The 23,640-nt window shown below is 46.1% G+C and overlaps 1 protein-coding gene and 1 long non-coding RNA gene across 2 annotated transcripts in view; one reads left to right on the forward strand and one right to left on the reverse strand.

The window, feature by feature from the left end:
* The window catches only part of LOC147223730 (uncharacterized), a 2,810-nt gene extending 141 nt beyond the window's left edge, over positions 1-2,669 (forward strand). The window contains exons 2-3 of the long non-coding RNA XR_015107569.1: positions 1,926-1,988; positions 2,609-2,669. This is a non-coding gene — a long non-coding RNA (uncharacterized LOC147223730). The remainder of the gene's footprint in view (positions 1-1,925; positions 1,989-2,608) is intronic.
* The window catches only part of kdm6ba (lysine (K)-specific demethylase 6B, a), a 102,200-nt gene that overhangs the window by 37,363 nt on the left and 41,197 nt on the right, over positions 1-23,640 (reverse strand). Inside the window, exon 3 of the mRNA XM_086165353.1 lies at positions 22,902-22,950. The gene's annotated coding sequence lies outside the window, so the exon portion shown is untranslated. The remainder of the gene's footprint in view (positions 1-22,901; positions 22,951-23,640) is intronic.

Consider the following 23,640-nt stretch of genomic DNA (forward strand, 5'->3'; position numbering starts at 1 on the left):
CACGGCGAGCGAGAGAGATAATAAACAGCAGCTTAGCATGAATAGCCGTATTAATGCGCAAGCAGTCGATGATTGTCCTATTTTTGTATCTGCAGGCAGACTGCTATTCCCCTGTGCAACCACAGGAGGCAGCCAGCTGTGTTTACACTGTGGGCTAATACAGCTGCCATATGGCAGCCGAGCACAGGAGACACACAAACACACACACACACGCACCGCTCCTGGAAACACGCTGCCCAAATAGCGCTCGGTGCACGCTTGGCCTCCCAACTCAATCGAAAACTTTGAATCGAAAACTTTGAATCGAAAACTTTGAATAAAGGCTGAAAATGAGAGGGGACCGGATAGGTGGGTGTTTTGGTAACTGCGGACTTCGGTTCTGGGCTGAGCGACCGTCTTCGAAGCAGCAACGGCTCTCTCATTTACTGAAACCGCCTCCACGCGGCTGAGGAGTGCGTAATGTCTTAGCTGCCGCCTTATTAAAGTTTCTCATCGCACAAACTTAAAGAAACACACTTACGCCGCCAGCTTTCCACATCTACAGAACAAACAATGGGAGTACGAGATGCTGATTCCTCAGATCACAACACCCAGGAAGTGAATCATATAGAGACATACAACAATTCACTCTTTCATTCACACAGGGGCAACGTAGGGTCTCCAATGAAGCTCTGGGACTGTGGGAGGAAACCGGAGAACCCAGTGGAAACCCACGCAGACACGAGGAGAACATGCAATCTCAAAACATAAATGGACCCCTGGTGGAATTGAACCAGTGACATTCTTGCTGAATTCAATATATTTTTTTTAAATCATGAGGGATTTTCAGGATGACCTCTCAAGACGATGTCATTGAGGCGCTTTCTCACGGTCTACAAAAGACAACTTACCACATCCATTGAGCGAGCGAGATTTTCTAAATTACCCAAAAAAGCGCCCAGGAAAAAGATTTCTAATATTCACATACGTATGCACAAAGACACGCACACACACACACTCCAGTCCATACAGTTTACCGAGTGCTTCCAGACTTCAGTCAAACAAAGAAAAGAGAAAGTTAATTATGACACTACTGGCTCCACCCCTGCAACTGAACAGACACACACACACACACACACACACACACACGTGCGTGCACGCTATTTCTGCCTCCTCTGATCTCTGCAATCAACACCATCTGATCATGGTGTGCGCGTGAGTGAAAACGACAAGAGTCGCAGTTCTGAGAGGGTTTGGCTGCACTTGGGTTTTGATTGACACACATTTACAAGTTTGAGATGACGGGAGGTAAAAATCACAAAAAAAAAAAAAAAAAAAAAACAGGATGAAGGAAAAAGGGACGAAGGGAACAAAGGGGGGGATATAAATGGGCAAGAGAGAGAGAGCGAGTGCAGACAGACAAAAAAAAGGGACGGGGGCTCAGCAGCTCAAGCCGGATCTTGTTACCAGTCTGAGGGCGCACACACACAGGCACACACACACCCACAAAGGTCACAGTGCACCCACTGCCCCTCCAGAAACACACTGCAGTCACATATATTCCCATGGATGCTCCGGGAATGGAGGTAGGCGGATTGATTTCCTACCGCCCCTTAAACGCACCTGAAAAGAATCCCCCCTTTCCTCCCCCGGGTCTGGTGGACGGAGGGGGGGAGGAGGGGATGGGCTTCTTGGCGACCTCTTGGCCGTGACTCGTGAGTCACCGGAGAAGGAGAGCGAAAAACATCGCAGGATACAACGTGCACACACACAAAAGCACATTATCGCAGAAGTCATACAAGTGGGGGTGGGGTGGGAGGAGTAAGTGGAGGGGTGGGGGATGCAAATTATATTTCACATTGCGAAGTATTTGTGGAAAAAGTAAATACAACAACAGCGAGACGGTGCTCATTGAGCTCTTGGTGTTTCCCTGTCCCCGGTGCCAGGTGGGAGAGGAGAATGGAAGAGAGGGGAAGTGAGGAGTATCAGCGGGCGAATGAGAAACAGAGGTGAGAGAGAGAAGGAGCGAGAGAGGGAATGAAGATGAAGAGTCAAAGGAAAAACATGTCTTCTAACCAAATAATCCGCAAAGCACAACTTCCCCCTCTACCGATCAGATAATTAGAGCTGTCAGACCCTCCAGATATGCAGGCGAACACACACACACACACACACACACGCCAACGCACTTGTATCTTTCTCTGCGACTTCACCGATAACCCTCCATCCCCTAACGAACATAATCAGGCTAATGTATTACTGTAAGTTGATCAGTTGCATCGATTGGAGTCACGTTGGGGGAGGTCACGCCCATGTCGTGTGTGTGTGTGTGTGTGTGTGTGTGTGTGTGTGTGTGTGTGTGTGTGTGTTATGCATCTGCACCTAATTAACGTTGGCAGAGGCATGTGGGCGCCTGACAACCGGGGCCTGCCTATGTCAGCCATTTTTCCTGGTCGTATTATGTTCCCAAAACAACACAAAGATTTTTTTTCATGAAGATTGCACTGAACTTTGAAACGTTTGTCAACGTTTTTGGCGACTTTGTTCGTTTGCAATGGAGGCAAGAGGAATCTAGGGATGTGACACGAACTAGGGGGAGGGGCTTGATCTGTCCTTCTCTCTGTTGCAGTCTTTCTTCCCCTGGCGGTCGAGACAGAAGGCCGCCAACATTGAGCTCAGATCTGTCCAAGGTCTTTTTCCCAGCTACTGTTGCCCACTCACGGGGGAATGTTGGGTTTCTGGAAGTCATTTAAAAGACTGCGGTCCCGACATGCTCGAGAGACAACTGTGTTGTGATTTGGCGTCATATGAATAAAACGAACGGTTCACCGTGTTTCGGGAATTACACCTTTTTTTTTTGTTCGCCTGTCGTCTCGCAAATACACACATTTCGAAGAAATGCACCGCGATGCATTTGTTAAGATTTTCTTTTTCTGAGGTGGTCTCTCTGTTGACACTGTGTGCTGATCACTGGGGCCAGTTTCCCTCAGAAATCACAACGTCTTCCAACGTCACATCATCACTTCATAACACAGTAACTGCACATGTACCAAAATAAACACAGGGGTGTTTTGGAGTTTCAACAGAGATGGGCTACAGACACTGTTGGCTTCCATCGACTATGCTCAGCTAACTAGCAGAAGGACGTCTGAAGCGAAGGATATTTCTGTGTTCATCTCGATGATCAAAACTGAGAATGTGAAACTATGTCGGGGACTTAACACAAGATTGTTGTGCTACAAAATGCACCCCCTCCATCAATTAGAGCTAAAATACCAGCTCGCTGGGATCCCCTCTTCTTCTGTGGTGCCCAGAAGCGGCCAGAACCGCCATGTGCGTGTTCCGAGACCGGCTCCACAGATTCTCAACGTCCTTCTCCAATCATCTCAACCCAAAGGCAAGATGTTAGGAACTCCCCCTCCCTTTCCATCCCCACGTGCGCGGGGGTGAAATGCTGCGCGGGTGCCACTTGATGTGATGAGAAACGCCGCAGATAAACAAAGACGGAGTGAATCAAAGGCGCGACGGGGACCCTTCAAAGCAGCGGCGTGGTTTGATTTTAATTACAAAGAGCAGTAAAAACGCAGGGAACAATTGTCGCGAGTGGTTTTGTCTGTGTGTTTGTGTGTGTGTGTGTGGGGGGGGGGTAAAGACGTGCACAATCCGCGGGCACTTCCTTAGGCCGACTCGTACAATGTCACGAAAGACCGCTCGCGATGTTTCCCCTTTTACTTCCGGAAAGGTTCAACATCCGCACGCAACCAAATTATTGCTTGTGACATGGAAGGAGGTCGTTTTGATTGGTTGTTATTGCGGAAAGGAAAAGGGAACTTCTCACATAATTTTGGATGTAAACACTCTCTGTGGCTAAATCAGTTAGACAATATCTGAAATATATTGAGGATTGCAGGTGGGTTCTAATATCTGTTATTACCCCCATTCCTTCCTCTTTGACCGGGAGCTATAAAGTGCCGTGTGTCCGTCGTTGAGCGTTTGCACACATAACAATCTCTAACCCCTCACACACATTATGCAACTGACGCGATAATAGCACACAGTTGTGTTGTTGACCTTTGTCACGCAGCGATAAAAGCACCTGGGCAGTGAGTGCCGAGCAGACGTGCACCTGTGTGGAGGACGTTCACGGTTTGTGCAACACAAGACGCCCCAAACACCAGTTGGCCGTGGTTAAATGTGTGTGTGTGTGTGTGTGTATGGATTTAGCATTCGCTCAGCCTGCCCCATCCACCGTCCATCTCCAGCCGCAGTGATACAGCCGTTTCCTGGCTGGAACAACTGGAAGCCATTACCTTAAATCAACAAACCCCAGCCCTGCTCCATCACACAAAGACGCCATGTGCACACTCAGCACACAACCTCTGCCAGTGACCCTGCGTGCATGCCTGCGCGTGCACGTGTGCGCGCGCATTCAAAAAGTCTCAGCACGGCCATTTTTTTTTCACTACCCCAGACATCTCTACATCCCCGGCCCCTCTTTTTTTTTTCTTTTTTCGCTCCTTCTAGTTGGTCTCTCTTGCACGTGTGCCTGACTGCAACCGGAATGAAAAGGAAGTCGAGATGCGGCGGGAGGGTCTGACCTTCCCCCAGACGGTCTGTCCTTTCCTTCTCCGTCGCTCACTCGCTTTGTCTCAGCTAATTAAACACTGCTACTTCTGGTTTCTGTGCTGGATATTGCTTCCCAAGGCCGACGCTAATATGTCTCGGCCCTTTGACAAGGCATAATAGAATTAACCACCTAAACCTAATCCTTCTGTGCCTTAACAAAGTGCGCCTTAACATAAGAGCCTAGTGTAGTCACAGAAAAGGCCTCAGAGCGTTAAGTCACAGAATAAAATGCAGCCACTGTGATGTGCTGGCTGTGTGTGTGTGTGTGTGTACACGCAGACGATATACACCAAATTGGGCAGTGAGTCCAGGATCATAAAGGAGCTGGCATCAGGTCCGGAAAATGCGCTCTTAAAAACAGCTTTCTGCTGTGCATCACAACTAATGTTAGCAATTTCGCTCATGCTCCTATAACATTTTATATACCGCGGCGCGCCTTGGAAAGCCTTCGGAGACTATCCACGGCCAGCTGGTGCCGCCCACATACGCGCGACGCAGCTTGTCCGCTTTCAAAAAAACTAAATGCGGGGACACATTTTTCGATCTCGGAACACTCGCACCGAACAAACCCCGTAAGTATAATCTTTGGTAAAATAGTGAAAATGGTTAAATTACCACCATTGGAACTAGCAAAATACTTTTAACGCCTCCTGCTTCTTCCCTAAGTCACACAAATTTGTCCTCTTTCACACAGATGAATGCATCTGTCCTGCATACATACTGTCTGCGACAAAATTAAACAAGTATTTGGAAACGTAAAAGGTACAGGAGTACATTCGGTGGAATGTAGGTGGTGACTTCAGTGTCAGTTTGCTAATACCATCCTATTCTACACCCTGATATTAGATCAGGCCAGTATTATGTCATTTCTCTCTTTTTTTTTTTCATTTTAAGCTGGATTTCAACATCAGCCCAAATTTTTGTTTCCGGCTGAAATGCAACATCTGTCTCGTCTCGTCTCGTCCCGTCCCCAAGTTGCATTAACATCCGGTCCAGCTGGACGCTGGGGGTCAATCACAAGTGCGATGATGTTGACATTAGGACAAGCGCAGTCGGATGAAGATAGTGCAACCGTTTCTGTGCGGGTCGGGCCGGAACAGCGGGCGGGGGGTTGCCTGCCCGCTTCAAAACAAGTGTTTCCCCATCTCCCTCCCAAGTGTAGTTTTCTCCCATGTGCTGCTGAAAGCGTGTTAATAAAAACCCAGCAAGAGCAAGGGAGAGACACGGAGTGGAGGGAAAAAGAGAGAGAGAGGGAGAGAGGGGAAGAGTGGCGGAGTGAATATAAAGTTATTTGAGCGACAAAATCAAAAAACACAAGAGGAATCCAGAGGCTTGTGACTGCGGTAAGAACAAGATTAGGATTCTGTCCGATCTCACCAAGCCGGTGCCGTAAGAAACGTTTGCACATGCGGCGTGGAGGTTTTTCTCGGATTCTAACGAGATGATGAAATTCGTCGTCACGTGCGCCGCGCCGGCAGTGTTTTCCCATAATGGCAGCACCGCGGGGATACGCCGCAAATATTTGCAAGTGCCCTAGATTTTCTCCACAAAAACCACCGGATGATGAAGCTGCAACGTGTGAGGACAAAATCCCCACATCGGTGACACAGAAGCAAGACGAGAGACTGAAACGTTGCCTTTTCCCTGAGCGCGTTTCCCGTGCTGGTGTGGCGTTCGAGAACAGACGGGTCTGTTCAAAGTCGCCGCATATGCATTTCCGTTGGGAGCGGATGAATGACAAGTTGTATTATTTACATCAGAATGTAGCGAGAGAGGTGATCGCTAGCTCGGTTTGAGGCGAGAGAAAAGTTTTGTTTTGTTTCATTCAGGATCTTGCAGATCCGAGCGGATGTAAGAAAAGCTTTTTGACTGGACGACTTTGAGGGAAACACGCCATCGCTGTCCATTATGTAGTACAAATAGTACTTTGAAGGAGGTACTGGGAAATACAATCATATTTGGAAATCACCTAACGGTGCAGTGGCATCAAGCCTTTTGAGTGACATTTTCACGTTATTTGCTGATTTTTGCTTTTCTTTTGGCGTGATAGCAAAATGCGAGGAGAAAATAGTGAGCATCGAAAAGCTCAGAAACCACCTGAAAAATCAGGACTGGCGTGAAAAAGATGAAGAAATTACCCAGCAATCGTTTTACTCTGAAGTAAAAATAAAAATGGGGACGCAGTTCCTGGAAAGGACAAAAAAAAAAAAAAAAAAAATCACCTAAAAACGAGAAAGAAGTGACCTGATACCACCCAAAAATTTTGAGTGCATTATTTGTAACGTCGGGTCAGTCACGCTGTGTCAGATTACTGTATTTAAATATCAAAATATACACGAATATCATAAAAGGGCTTCTATTATTGTCGTAGCGGAGATGTTCTATAATTGGCCCGGTCCTTCAATATATCCTGTGTTTTCTATGAACATTGACTTTCCCCTCTCCTGTAAACAAATATTTGCATGGGGTTTTCTGCTGGTGTGACACACAGGGCGGCGCAGTGGAAGGCAAGTTCCTGTGCAAACGGAAAACAAACATCAACACAACCGCCCAGGAGCAGCTTTAAAGAGAGGAAAAAAAAAAAAAGAGCCAAACACGAGAGATTAGACAGGATCCGAACTTGAGCGCTGTCAACACGAAGCTCTTTAGCAGAAATGTAACATGCGTTACTTCCTGTAGCTGCAGAGGAGTTTTCCCAGGAGGGAGCGACCGGACATGGGGGAAGGCTGGGGCGGCAGATGTGAGAGCCTGTGTTGACGTGACATGTCAGTCACAGAGTTGGTGTGCAGATGTTTATTTGCATCGACGTGTCGCATATTTAACTCCCCGGCCGGCCGCTGTTTCGGTCGCTGCTCCTCTGTGCGCAGACACAACCAGCCCCGGCGCCAGCCAGCCAGCCAGCCAGCCAGTCTCCCCTCACCTCCTCTCCCTCACCATGTTTTTAAACACAACCCACCCCTCCCCCATCCTCTCCTCTTTCTCCCTTTTTCTTCAGCAGGCAGCACACTCAATCACCCTCTCCCTCCCACTCGTCCTCTTCCCCCCGCTGCCATCTCAGCCTCCATTCCAATGAATGCACAATCTCCCCCCTTCAGCCGCGAGGAGGAGGGGAGGGTGGGGGGGTAAAAGGGGCGAGCGGCACACACATGCACACACAAATTCAATCAGATCCCCTCCCCCTCTCTACACCTCCCCCCATTCCCTCTCTTCCTTGATGTGTGTTGTTTGAGTGCACATCTGCAGAGGAGCACAAGGGGTGGGAGGTTTTGGGTGGCGTCCTGATGGCTCTCGGAGCAGGAAATGGCTTGTTGCTACACGGACGGCTCCAGAATCGACTGTCATCGCGGGCCACCTTCCCATGTTTTATCTGCATCGGTAAAACACAGCGTTCACGCACGCACACGCAGCTGGGTCAAGCGGCGCCCGCCCCGTCCCACCTCCCCCATCTAATGACTATGCAAAACTGCGGCCTACTGAGACCAAACAAGGGCCATAATGGGAAGTAATGGAATCTGTCTCGCCACATTATAGGTGCTAATAGACCCTAATGGTTTCATCTAAGCGCAAACATACTGTATATGAATACTATTTTAAAGTGTGCTATAGTGCTTCTTTTATTTTTAACCCGCTGTCCGACTGGATATACAGTGTTATTTGCCGATATCGCCACACACGCCATGATTATTTGTTATTTGACCCGACTGACCTGCCTGCAATCGACACTAGATGAAAAGTGAACAACTAAAAGTGGGTGATAATATGTTTTCTGTCGCCCATTTTACCATTGGCGACATATTGGGATATGCCTTCGCTTTGTTATTCAATATTTGAATGACAGAAAAACAAATGTGCGTGCCATTGTTCTAATACTGTGACAGGGGATGTCAAAATAAAAGCACCAGTGCATTGATAACTGCTGATTATTAGAAATGAATGTTATAAACCTAATGACATGGAAGCTTAGAATACTGTGGTTTGTATTTTAAAAGGTAAATAACAATATAAACAAGCTGCAATGAGGTCTATTCATGCTTGTTTTTGTTTTCTTCTCACCACTTCAGTTCTGCTGTATGTCACTGTGGCACATGAATCTGCTTATTTTATCCTCATCAAATTATTCCATTAAATATTTCCTTCTGTAATACAATTTAACTAAAAAAAATGGGGAGGTTCATTTCTGTAACCTGTTTAAGCAGGAGGCACACGTTTGATTAAATCTCGGCTGCAGCTTTTTTTCTCCATTTCATCAGAAACTATCAAACGCGATCGATCCCATCGCGGTGCACGTAGTGCGTGGGAACCGGCCGCGCAACGTAAACAACATAAACAAAATCACGCAAAAGACGGGATAGAAAATTCTATCCCGTCCCGCAGCAGGCGACCCCGGCTGAACCGCGCCTGGCACGCTGCGATTGGATAATTGCAGCTGGACAGGAAGTGGTGGAGGGATTTAAAAATAAAAAAGAAGAAGAAGAAGAACACGAGGAGATGAGAGAAATGTCACGGAGCGGAAGATCCACCGATGAAAAGAGAGAAAGTAGCAGAACCCCGGGGATATCGGAAAGGCTGGGTGCGGCAAATGGAATAGTAACGGGGATTCTGGTCTTGCGGGTGTGCGCATGCGTGAGCCGGGCGCTCACGTGTGTGCGGACCCGCACCGAGGGGATCAGTTTACAGTAGTACGCGTGAGGCGTCTTTCGAGGGAAGCTCTTATTCTAGGAATGTTTGCATTGGTTTGGATTTAATTAGGACGGGGGTCCAGACGTACACACGCACATACGCGCGCACGCGTGGACTCGTGCATGCGCAACGCGATATTAGCTCCAGCCAGACGCAAGAACAAGTGTTGTGTTTCTCACACTTTCGCGGACGGAACGCCGGGCTCTTTACACATCAACACACGTTATTACAAAGCGGGTGCAGACCACAGGGCAGACGCGCACACTCACACACATACACACACACACACACACACACACACACACACACAGACCCCCCCTAGACCACAACAAGCTTGAACGCTACGGCGCGCATACTCTCCCCGTGTCCCCGAGCTCTGCGTGAAAAGCTAACGAGAGCCGGCATCCGAGAACGATGTGTGTGTGTGTGTGTGTGTGTGTGTGTGTAGGGGGGGTGATTAATGCTTGGGAGAGCAAAGACACGAGATCCACCACGCCGGACGCGGTGAAGTCACCTGCCTCCGTTGTGACGGAGGAGGAGGAGGAAGAGGGGGCAGCCGTGCGAGCAGGAACAGGAGGAGAGGAATCTTTTGTGCGAAACCGGCATTTAAATGATCCGGGGGTGACGGGGGAAGACACCGGAGGAGAGAAGGGAGACGACGAAACGGAGACAAAGCCGCAGGAGATGACAAATTCAACTACTTTCGTGTTTTGTTTCCAGCTCTGCCGGCCCAGCTGGGGTATTTAAAACCAGCCGGCTTCGCCGGCGCACGGAAGCCTCTTGATGGCACACATTCTCCTTTGTTTGCTTTTAGGGAAAATGACAATGACACATTTCTCAATATTGAGCACAAGCGAACGCCGATCCGAGCCAAAGGGTAGCTTTCAGCCCAAGAGCACAATTGGACTCGTTGACCGAAAAGGCAGCAGCCCAGTCGCCGGGTGCACGTCTATTTCGGGGTCGTTCTTCACATGCAAAAGTTTGGGAAGCCCCGTGACATAAACCTTCGAGGCTGTCCACAAAGAAATGCGCACACACACAAACACACATACGCACGCACGCACACACACACGGAAGCACACGCACACACAAACCCAGCTGGAGCACACAAGCTCCCTTTGTGCTGCATTCCTCACGCCTTGTTTTTTTTTTTTTTTTTTTTTTTTTTTTAGCCTTAGCTCCAGCCCTTTAGCTTAGCACAGACACGGCAACTTTCTTGCTTTTGTCTGCAGAGCGGCGGCGGCGGAACAGCTGAGGGGGGTCGCGGACGTGGGGAGGAGGGGAGGAGGGGGGGGGGAGCTCGTCTTACCGTGGCCGGACGGACGCAGGCTGAGCTCGGTTGTAGTAAAAAAAATCCTAAAGGGGGCTCGCTGGTGGAGGCGGCAGCCAGCTCAGCAGATTCCCACCGCCTCTCCTTCCCTTTTCCTCTGCGCCTGCCTTGTGCTCCCAGCTTTGTGTGTCTTGTATTTTCCCTTTAAATCGTACGGGCTGCCTCTCCTCCTCCTCCTCCTCCTCCTCCTCCTCCTCCTCACCTCCTCGGCGCGCACACGCGTGTGTGCGCGCCCTGCCAGCACACAAAACACACACACGCACACACACTTGAATTTGACACTGTTGTCAAAAGCATGCGGCGTTATTTTCTGTTATTATTGATAATATCCCCCCCCCCCCTTATTATTTCATAGGCTGGGTGCAAGAACCGTGCTAAAACGGGGAATCCTCTTCTTCTCTCCCTTCTGAAGGAAAAAAATAAAAGTGACAGTTTTGTTTTTTTGCTTTTCAGATCCCTTTCTTCTTCTTCTCCTGTGTCACTGTTTCTCCACCTCGCCCTCTCTCCATCCCTCTCTCTATATTCTGTCTCTCTCTCTCCTCCACTCAGTAGTCAAACAAAGAAAGGAAAGGAACAGAGCGAGCTTCACACACGCAGACATACACAACACGCATTCGCTCTCTCTCTCTCTCTCCTTTAACACACACACACACACACACACATGCAGAGCCCAACCCCCCAGCCTGCCTCCCTCTGATTTTTTTTCACTCCCTGCCTTTCTCTAAACAGCAGCACCCCCTCCCACCCACCACCACCACCTCCACCTCCACCTCCCTCTCCCACCCCAGCCTGATCTGGCCTCGTTCTCATTCGTCTACCACCCCTCCCTCTCTCCTCCCTCCATCCTTCCCCTCCCTCCCTCCCTGTGTGTCAAACAGATGGGATTGGAGAGCAGAAGGAGCCTCTGTGTTCACTCTCTCTACCTCGATTTCTCTTTTTCATTAGTGTGATGTAAGCCCGGCGGAGGCACACTTTCACCTTGAGTACATGGTGATTAAAAAAAAAAAAAAAAAAAAAAAAAGGGAGAGAAATCCTACTGGGGGGGGAACAACACAAACAAAACAACAAATAAATAAATCAATACGGATGCAGAAAATATCCCCGATCTCAACTCCGCAACTCCGCAGTGCAGAAATGAGTTTGCAGGTATAAGCCCGCTCCGCCAGAGTGTTCCGTATAACCTTCCAAAAGCCAAATTCATGAACCGCGTTTGATAAATGATATCATTATATTGACTTTCTCACTCCAGGTAGATTTTGGGAGGTTATAGTTCTCAGAAGTGAGTCGCACGTCGCCAGAAAAGGCAAGGGCGCAGGAGATAGCGGCGCGATAACACTTGGATGGCCGTAGAGACGATTGACATGGAAGAAAAACACGGACGTTCATAAGCAAGACTTGTTTGACGTATACGAACGGTGGGTGGATTGAATTGGACGGCAAGAATTGAAACGTAAGACTCGTTAAGCCGGGTATTTTTAACAATGGCTTTACGAGTCCTCAAGGACGGATGTTAATAGATTGAATGTTATTACGCTTTTATATGAATACCAGCTCACATCATTGAAAATGCATTTAAAAAAAAAGTCATCGAATTGTCGTCCGTATTGTGTTTTGCGCTCTGATTGGATGTCTCATCCGCTAAATCCCTCAAGTTGTCGTCGTTTGTCCACAGGAAGGGTTTTCCTTTATTATTGTATTACTGCTACTCTATACTGTCTAGAAAAAACAGCGAGGGTTTTGGCAATGACAGGAAATGGCCCGTAAATCATAAATACAGAGTCAATATCCGATCGATCGATGACTTCCTCGCTTTATACGTTGATAAAACGTTTTGACTTTTTCAGCGCGAATGAGGGATTATCCATTAAGTGGATTAATCCTTTCTGCAACGCAATATGGATTTCTTTTCCTTTTCCGGCAATTGATAAATGCTTTGCTCGTTTGATTTCTTTCTTTGAGAAATCAGCTGACGTTTATGAACGCAGCTCCCCGCATCGATAATACGAAATCATAAAGGCAACCGACAAACAACCAGAACAATTTCTTTTTATGTAGGTTGTCTTATAAACTACTTCTTGTCTGGGTTATTTCAGGTCTGGTACTGTACAGACACTGTAATATGTCTGAGATTCCGAGCTGGGACTGTGGAATAACCGTTGCCCGCTTGTTGGCATGTAACACACTCACACACACGCTCCATGTTTCCCTTCTCTTGATCAGGAGATGTTTCCTATAGCTCATGTTCAGACACACTTCTGCAGGCTCGCTCATGCACACATACTACGCAGCGTGCACTTTCGGAGTGCCGGCCACGTGCAGCAGGAGGATGGAATTCCTGAGTGAGTGAGTGAGGAGAAAAGTACAGTCGGGAAGCCGGGAGAAGTGGGGGGGCGGTGATGGTATGGAAAATATAACACGGAGCCGCTGCACTCTGTGTCCAGGACATGGGCTGGAGGAAATATAGGTACTATTACTGCACTCACCGACTCCTATAGGACCCCCAACCCCTCTCTATAAAGATGGCGGGGCACCAGAGCAGCTCCAGACCGCATGACCTGATCCATAAAAACAGCAGCTGAGTATGAGCCAGCTGTTGAGTGTACCCCCCTACCACACACACACACACACACACACACACACACACACACACACACACACACACACACACACATTCTAGCCTCTGTCGCATCCCTGCAGCACCTTGCCAAGATATAACTTTTACACAGGTTGAGTATCCAGTGAGATTAACCAATGACGCGCGGAAATTGGCAAACTCCTGAGACCAAATATGGCAGCGGCTGAAAGCGCAACTGCTCAGTAATTAAATCTTCATTTTGACTTTTGTGTGTGAATTGTTGTATGAATAGGTGTGAATGATTGAATGTCTCCAAAGGACGTCAATGAAGGAGTGAATGACTGTATATCTGATCTTTTAATCAATTGATGATATCTATGCAATTATCGTGCTATAAGTTCGACTGATCACAGTTGCTATATGATATTAAGGGTTGATGTTTCTATCACATAGCACCCCTGACACTTTTCTCCACCCATTCCAACCTGCTTGGACCCGTCCTTTAACCTCTTTTCCACACTCTCCGCTGCTCTGGACTGTTGACCCCGAGTATCGGAAATCCACCACCTTCTCGATCTCCACTCCCTGTAGCCTCACCGTTCCATCCCAGTTCCTCCCATTCACACACATATATTCTGTCTTGCTGCGACTAACTTTCATACCTCTCCTTTCCAGCACATACCTCCACCTCTCTAGATTTTCCCCAGCCTGTTCTCCGCTACCTGTGCAAACACACAAACACACTTCACTGATCGACATCGAACTTGTGCTTGGCAAAGCCAGCGGCCGTCCGTGTTCCATCGCAAGCGTTCAGCCTGAGGCTCTGTGACCTTAATGTGGTGATGGGGTTACTGTAATCAAAAGTCACAATTTTGGCCAAATCTACAAGCGCGGCTGGTGAGATCCTCGTCGTGTCTTACATAGTCACCTTCTTCAAATAATTTTTTGACAAAAATCAGCTCCTGATTCAATACATGCCTACATTTTTTGGCATTTTCTGAAAATTATAAAAAATTATTAAACCGATAATTTTAAGGAGGCGACGATATGGAAAATCCCCTCGACTTCAACAAAAATTCCGAACATCCTTCTCTCAAAAATTTTAGTGTAACATTAACTTTTGATTTGCCTTTTTATCATTCAGTTAATCATAGTGTTTTCATCTTTATGACCAACCACTATTACACTCAACAAGGGATAATAATTTAGATATAAGCCCTCTCTCTGGCTTGTATTGCGTAGCCTCGCCTGAGAATTGACCCCGAGGCCGAGGCTCCGAATGAATCTTTAACCATCTGGTTAAATGAGGGCAAAGACGCAAGCGATTGTGAGTAAAACAAGGTGTGTCGACGGCAGAGGGAGGAAGGGAGAGGAGGAGGGAGAAGAAGGCCAGTCAATACGGTGGCACATTACATAATTCTTTTGCTGTATTGATTTATCGCATTGCTGATTTGGCCCCTAGCCAGCGTGTGATAGCATTTGTAATATCTGTGCCCAGACAGGGGAGGAAGGGAGGGAGACCAGAAAGAGGCAAAGGAACGTAGATTTGACTGATAAAGAGAGCGAGAGAGAGGGAAAAAAAGGTAGGGAAATAGCCGGGAAATTTGGGTTGCGGCCAGCGCGATAAAGAGATGAGACAATGATGGCAAACGGCGGGAAAGGAGACGCTCGATCGAGCGAGGCGAAGGTGCTGAACGGGAATTAGCGGGGAAGAGAGATAAAGGACCGGGAGCGGGAGGAGGCACGCGAGGAAAAGAGCGAAAGAAATAATTCTTTGTGAATGACTTTGGCTTAGGTTCTCCTTGTTGTGTAAGACGCGGCGGCGAACCGTTGAGAGCAGCCCGACGCACCGGATCCACACTCAGATCGTCATCGGTATGAGAAGGCGCCGCAGCAAACGTTGATTGTTTATAAAGAAACACCTTTTCCTCTTCCTGATAACATTCTTGGCTCATTGAGTGAGTTAACTCCCGTTACCTGGATTAGACAGCGATAATGACATTCTTTCTTATTGCAAGTCCGACCCCGTGAAAGGGATTATGCATTAAAATGTAAAAAAATATGGGTTGCGCAGTGGGTTTCCCCATTTACGAGTTCTCCAGTTTCTTCCCACATCCTCAAAACATGCAGTAGATTCATTGGAGATCCTAAATTGCCCAAAGGTGTGAATGAGAGGGTGAATAATATGTCTTTACATGACTTGTAAATGGTTGTATATTTCTATTTAATATGTCAATGAGAGAGTGAATAGCTGCATGCCTCCATATGTGGCCCTGTGGATGATTGGCGACTGGTCCAGGGTGACTCCCCCCGTGACCCTGAGTGGTACAGATGAATGAATGAATTGCATTAATACATTCATAATTCTATATGATCATGTGGGCTTAACTTTGATGGAGATTAAATGTGAAAGTTAGTGTATTCTGTTACTAAATCTGTTACTAATGCCCATTCATCTTCCCAGGTGGGAAGATGAATGGGCAGAAATATGCTTGAATGTTTGTCTCACACTAGAAAGTGTTGTCAAAAAAATTCCAAAGAATTGTTATTTCTTTGAAAATCACAACATTATATTATTATTATAACATATTTTAACCCAGGGGCAGCGCCATTGTTTTACAGTGAATGCTAGCTGGATGATGTATGGAGGTTGCTCGATTAATTATGGCTTTCCGCTAGTTTTAACTTTCGCTCGGTATATATGTAATAAAAAGAGAAGAAAGGTGTGGGATATTGCTTGTGGACGCCACAGCTTCCTAAGGATACGCGGATGTGTTCTTGCAGGCTCTCTGTGGATGCATTTAGCCGACCTAAGCTGCTGAAAGAGCTCGCGGCTGCTGCAAGTTTTAAACGGACACTAAAAGCCAAACAGTGCGCCTACAGTTTTCTTTCACAAGTATACAAAAGGTCCTCTGGGAGACGAGTTAAGCCCGCTGGAAGAAACGCCACAGGCAGGAGACGCTGGATGTTCTCCTGCGAGGATGTCAACAACCAACTACCGCAGAAGTAGCATCTGATGACGAAAGACATGATCACGGAGCAAGCTGACAATGAGTCACCTGTTAGGTCAACACATCAGTCGGTAGGTCTACAGTAAACAGCCAATGGGAAAAAGTGGAGGTCCTTACAACGGCGCATAGCAACATAGTTGCCATACGCACAACAGGGACTTTGACCGCCTCTTCACGTCTTTATTTTGAAGCTCATTTTGACCTCTGTCTTCAGCATTATCCATTTATCGCTCACGCCTCTCTCAAGTTCCACACAGATGACATGCTGTTGCGCCATACAGTAAAACGAATGGGGCCGAGCCCGGGTCAACCATGTGACATCACTACCCGGACAGCGTTGCGACGTAAACAATGATGCCTGCCTACGAGTGAAAGTTTTTTTTTATTTATAATTTTATACTAACTAAGATATCTTGAGAGATTTTATCATCCCTTGATGTACAAATATTGGTCAAATAGGAAAATAACACCTTGTTAAACGGTGAACCCTTGAAATGCACCTTATCAATAGTAGGCAAGTCCAAAATGATCCATTATATATATATAAAACTTGGAAAAAAGTTGAGTTTGCATGAGAAATTCTTTCAACAAGTGTTGTTGACCTGGTGGTGGGCAAACAACACACACACACATACCAGCTGTGGTGTTGGTATCCAGGTTACAACAACGGCTCGAGCCCTCTGAGCCACGTCGCCCCCCCCTTTATTTTTTTAGAAAGAGGAAGTAGTGTGTTAAACTACAATAACTGTTATGTTGATGTTACGTCAGACGTCTGCGGTTGCAGGGAGTGGTGTAGCTGCAGTCGCACCAAGGGAAGCTTTAGTTTAATCTTTAGAACAATGCAAATATATGAATATATTTTACATAATCTCCTCAAGCATCCAGCTTAACCAAGTACATTTTTTTGTTAATTTTAAGGTGATTTAATGCTAACACTAAAGTCTTTTCTTAAATTTTCGGGTAATTTCTTGCTTATATATATATTAACATTATGAAAATGTCTGCTAAGTACCACTACAGTCATCTTTATTTTTTCTATTCCATCTCCTTTTGTAGTTCTTTGGGGTTTATACAGAACTACAAAACTAAAAGGTAATCAATGCATTGTAATGTAGCCACCAAAAAAACCCCGCCAAACTAAAAGGTACCAGAGTGTTACGAATGGAGTTCACGTGAAAGGAATGCTCAGAGTATGGCATGGAATAAAGTAAGATCCACACACACACACACACACACACACACACACACACACACACACACACACACACACACACACACACTTCCCTTATTGATATTACTTCATAATTTTCTTAATGCAGGACCATCATGGCCTCTCTTCCCTTCTCTATCTTCCTCCTCCATGTTGTGATATCTCTCTCTCTCTCTCTTTTTAAAAACCTATTCTCCCTCCATCTATGGATGGAGTAGAGATGGATGTGGGGAAGGAAGCGGAGATAAAGGCAGAAAACCAGATTAATGGGATGAATAGAGCAGCGAGAGGAAAAGTGGAGCGCGTCAGAGGCCGAGCTGGAACAGGCTTTCCTTGTGCTACCCCTGAATAATTCACTTTCTTCACCTCTCTCACTCTTTCTCACTCTCTCTCTTTTAAAAGATAAATTCAACAGAGGGTGTGTGTGTGTGTGGGGGGGGTGATTAATTGCCAATTAATGTTTAACGAGGTACAGCTGTGTTCAATTAACACTGGTTTAGGAACCGTCTCTCTTGACGCCGCCATTTCTCCTTCGTCTTTTCTCCCTTTATCAAATATCGTCTCTTCTTCTTGATGATTTCGGATGACAATTTATGCAGGATTGAGGTGAATTTTTGGGTAATCTCACGCAGATTTATTTACTTATACTTTTTTATCTATTTATTTATTAATGGAAAATATAGGGTGGATACTGGGAAATTTAAAGATTGTGTTTTGGTAGTTTTTATATAACAACAACAACAACAGCAACAATAACAATAATAATAATAATAATAATAATAATATCGATAATAACAGCAATAAAAGAAATATTATTTACTCAGGGCAAGTTAAAAAGTTTAAATAGACTAGTGGCGAAAAAAAGAAAGAAAGAAAAGTTAAATGGATAAAAAAAAAAAATAGATTAGTGGTCAGTCCGGGGTGAACCCTCTCTCAATAAAAGCTGAAATAGGCGCCGGCAGCCCCCTCACCACCCTCAGGCTCTAATCGCGTGATAAGTGTTCCAGAAAACAAATGAATGAATGGTAGAAATGAACCCCCAGGGTGTTGAGAGTTAAAACCATGTCATATTAAGTCTATAATCTTCATTCATATTCATTTCATACAGGCATCCTGGATAGATGAATAACATCATAGTTCTCTAGAATTATTTCTTCATGTAATAATATTAGGGGTGGTGTTTTATCGATTTGTTTCACCTGCTTCCTTTGGAGAGGTTTCAGGACGTTTTATAAATAAAGTTGTCAAACTGGCTATTATTCTCAGAAAAAACAGAAAACTGGATTCGGCCTAGATAATCAAGGCATCTCGACTGGACAATGTCAAACATTCAGACTTTCCCCAAAATCTAGGACGCAGTTGATCACAGGATGACAGCTCACTGTCTCATGAACATAAAATAATAAATGGATATCTTTGTTTTCGCTTAGAACGTGACTGGTCGTCAAAACTACAATCTGCAAATTTCCATCTGGAGCTAAACCCATCGGTCCCTTAGCTTTCTAGGGCATGTTGTGTTTTGACAACCCTGAGGCCTATTTATTCACTTGAATCCGACCGATGAAAAAAAAAAGAAGAAAAAAAATGTCTCATTTGCATTTTATTTTTGCAGCGTTTTAAAATGTTTGCCCAAAATTCACTTGACAAGCTGAATGTAAACACAGCTCGAGTTGAGAGGGAGGGTGGTCCCTCCTGGAAATAAGAGAAAAAAACTGAACTAAAAACCAAATTTGTTTGACTGGGAACAGCCAGCCCATGCTGGCAGTACATTTGACCACCATGACTGGCACTGAACTGGCAATGTATAGAAGAGGGACACACACACACACACACACACGCACTATCTATTTTTACTGGAAAATTTGCAATGTCAACATACATGATACCAATACAACTATGACAAGTGTCCCAATTAAAACCGGAGTTGCTTCATTTCCTGATTCCATGCATTCATTCATTCATTATCTATACAATTTGTACTGCAGTGAAGGTCACTGGGCGAGAGGCAGGGTTCACCCTTGACCGCTCGCCAGTCGATCACAAGGTCACACATGTCATTCATGCATCCTATAGGGAAATACAGTCATTCACTCTGGCATTCACAGAGAGCCATTCACGCAGTCAGTCAAACATCATATAGAGACATACCATTTACTCTCTCATACACAGGTCATACCGAGATATATATCCATCCATCCATCCATCCATCCATCCATCCATCCATCCATCCATCCATCCATCTTCTGCCGCTTAACTGAAGTCGGGTCATGGGGGCAGCAGCCGGACCAGAAAGGCCCAGATTCTATTCTGAGCTCCTGCCGGATGCCCGAAGTCCTCACCCTATCTTAGCCACCCTGTGGAGAAAACTCATTTTGCCCGCTTGTATCTTTGATCTTGTTCTTTCGGTCAGTTCTCACAGTTCGTGACCATAGGTGAGGGTAGGAATGCAGATCGACCGGCAAAATGAGAGCTTCGCCTTCTGGCTCAGCTCCCTCTTCACCACAGACCGATACTGAGTCCGCATCCCTGCAGACGTTGCTTCGATCTGCCTCTCGATCTCCTGTTCCATCCTTCCCTCTCTCGTGAACAAGACCCCGAGATACTTGAATTCCTCCACTTGGGGCAGAACCTTTTCTCTGAACCGGAGTGGGCATTCCACCCGTTCCCGGTTGAATATCATGATCTCAGATTTGGAGGTGCCGATACTCATCCCGACCGCTTCACATTTAGCTGCGAAACGTTCCAGTGAGAGCTGGATATCATGGCCCGATGAAGCCAACAGAACCACATCATCTGCAAAAAAGCAGAGACTCAATCCTGTGGCAAACAAAACTGGATCCCCTCGACGCCCTGGCTGCACCTATAAATTCTGTCCATAAAAGTTATGACCAAAATGGGTGACAAAGGGCAAAGCAGCCCTGGCAGAGACCAACTCTCACCATAAATCAGTGCGACTTACAACTGGCAATATGGACCAAACTTTGATACCAGTCATACAGGGACCGAACAGCCTGTATGACGGGGTTCGGTACCCTATATTCCCAGAACACCTCCCACAGGATTGCCTCCAAGACACTGTCAAATGCCTTCTCCAGGTCCAAAAACACATGTAGACTGGTTGGGCAAACTCCCATGCCCCCTCGAGGACCCTGCCGAGGGTATAGAGCTGGTCCACTGTTCCACGACCGGGACAAAAACCACACTGCTCCTCTTGGACGGTGGACCCTCCTCTCCAGTGCCGCTGAATAGACCTTACCAGGGGGGCTGAGGAGTGTGATCCCTCTGTAGTTGGAGCTCTTTTTAAAATTTGGATCTATGAAATCTAATGTATCTCCCGATTGTCTGAGGTACAAAATACACCATTTTATGCAACTGTAAGCTCTGAGGTGTGCAAGTGATAGGCGAGGGCTGTTATGATCCGCGATGGCTCGGGAGCAGATTACTCCTGAACTAGCTGACACCGTCACATTTGAATTCTCCACCGCGCCTCCGTTTGCTCTCCTTCCTCCACCAGAGAAAGGCCCACAGGGCTCGCAAGTTTGATGCCTTCTATTTTCACATCCCTCCTTTTCTTCATCCCGCCTTATCTCCCCCTTTTCTCTGCGCTCATCCGTTTCATCATCCGCCTGGAGCCTCTCCTTCCCTCCCTGTCTCCCCCTCCCCATCCAGGAAAAACAACATCTCCTCGTCTCGCTTCGGATTTTTTCTTTCTTTCTTTTGCACGTATTTGTTTGCAGGGGCCGCCACTGTGGGAACGAGACCGCAGAAGCTCCCTGACCCAATCGCTCTCTGACCGCAGCGTTACGAAAACACAAACACAGTACGGGCCCGTCGTATGTAAATAAAATGATCCTCCATTTTTGATTGAGCTGTTGGTAGAAGCTCAGACGGGAAAGACCGAGGAGGGAAGCAGAGTCGCCCAGTGGCAGAGCTAATGCTCGCCATATGCATTTATTACGGCTGCGTAATTGCATCAGTCCAGAAATATATTGGAATATTAATTTCCATAATCCAGTATTAATAGTCCTGCTCCCTGCGTGGCGTTGCGCCTCTTTGTATTCTTGACTCACAGTAGAAGGAAGAAGACGCGAAGCTAAAACAGCGGTAACATCCGAGCGGCGCCCTCTTATTTCAGCTCTGATATTTAAAGTGAGCTTGGGCTTAAAGGGCGTAAAGATGGAGAGGTGGTATAGCCCTGACCCCAAAATTAAGAAGGACAAAGACGAGGGGAAGTTAAGAGATTACTTTCAGGTCATTTATTGTTGATCTATAGGTTTGAGGTTCAAAACCAATGACTATATGATTAGCTGATCGTGTCTGTGTACATCGCTGGGGATTTTTCTTTCATTCGTTATCTTTACCGCATTATCCTGCATATCTATATCTTATCTCTACCACGAATCGTCAAGGTGGTGCGGAAGACTATCCTTGCTGTAACTGGGTGAAAGGCGGGGGTTGTCATTCAATCACAAGGCCACAAATGGAGACATTCAACCATTCACTCTCACTGACACGTTGGATCGAGACATACAACTATTCGCTTGTTCATATGTCTGGACAGTTTCGTGTCTCCAACGAACCCCCTGCATGTTTCTTGTGGAAAGCGGAGAACAGGGAGAAACCTCGGGCAGACTCTACTCAGACAGGCAAACTAAGGACTTTCTTGCAGTGAGCCAGAAGTGCTATTCTCTAGGCTGCCGTACCGTAAAGGTAAAAATAGAAAAAAATTATATTTGAAATCAAAATACTGGGATATTTAAAATGTTAATATCAGCGGCGAATTATATCTAATGATACAACGGAAGAATGAGGTCACTGCAGGTACATTTGAATTCTGTTTTGGGTGTCTGAGCAAATCTGCCATCCATCTGTTCATCCAAAACGGGCGTGAAAAGGAAGAGGAAGAAGAGGTGGGAACCTACGTCACTCTTCATCCCAGTTCCTCCTCCTCTTTATCTATTCTTTCTTTGTCCTCTACTGCCCTGCCTGGCACTTCTTTCTCTCTCTCTCTCTCTCTTGCTCAGCCTCCCTTCTTCCTTCTCTCAAATCCCTCCTCCTCTCGCTCCTCATTCTGTCCCCTTCTCTCCCTTTCATCTTCAGATATCGTCGCAAAAGAGAAGCTTCCTCTAAAGGTGTATAGTGTGTCTAATTGTTCATGTGTGTATGTGTGTGCACGCATATGTCTGTACAAAATGTGCATTAAGTCCGGCACATTAGAGCATTTCTTTTTTTAAAGCATCAAATTCTGCTTGCTTGTGTGTGTGTGTGTGTGTGTGTGTGTGTGTGTGTGTGTATGTGTGCGTTTGAGATATCTTGTTTCCTCAGGGGAGTCCAGGCCCATTTCCACTGTCTGCTGTAGCCACCCGACCCAGCAGTGCATCGATAATCTATTAGAGTGGAAAATACACGCACACACACACACACACACACACACACACACACACACACACACACACACACACACACACACACAAGGCTTGTTCCTCTTACCTGCCAATGTGTACAAACTGTAACTGGGTGGGCCTGATACCAGTTGTACCTGAAAAGCAAACATACCACAGACATTAGAAGTAATAAACACAAACACACACCGCATATGCATAGCTGTGTGTGTATGTGTGTGTGTGTGTGTGTGTGTGCGCGTGCGTGTGTGTGTGTGTGTGTGTGTGTGTACAGTAGTAATAGTGGTAAGCATGAGTGAAAAAACACAAATAGCCAACTTACAAAACACTTTTAGTACTTATTCATGAATCTAAATGATCCAAAATTTACTTTATTGATTAGTTTTAGTCGGATTCTTATGTTTGCTCATTTGAAGCCATTTTTAACATTGTTTTTCATAATTACCAAACAACATTGCGTTTATACCAATGTTATTAACCCTAAAAAGTCAAACCTGAGTCGCATGCAGGAAAAACAGTTTGTTCAAGCATTATTGTACAAATACAAGATATGAGAAAACATGTGGAGGAATTATAGAACACGTCAAATCTGATGTAATAATCCCTTCATATGAGAACACAGAGGCCAACATTGTCCTGACCAAACAAAGTGGCAGCAATCAGAGCGTACACCCACTGTTATTACATCCTCTGACAGCTGACACACAAACACACGTGCAAAGTACACGCACACCAAGACAAAACACATAAACAAGATACCGTCATGATGTAAGAATACGCAATATCGCCAGAATTAAAGCTAAAGCCTGTTTAGCGACAGGCTAAGT

This window comes from Fistularia commersonii, chromosome 19, assembly GCF_037954325.1.
Source record: "Fistularia commersonii isolate RoL2024-O1a breed Wild chromosome 19, RoL_Fcom_v1.0, whole genome shotgun sequence".
NCBI classification, from domain to species: Eukaryota; Metazoa; Chordata; class Actinopteri; order Syngnathiformes; family Fistulariidae; genus Fistularia; species Fistularia commersonii.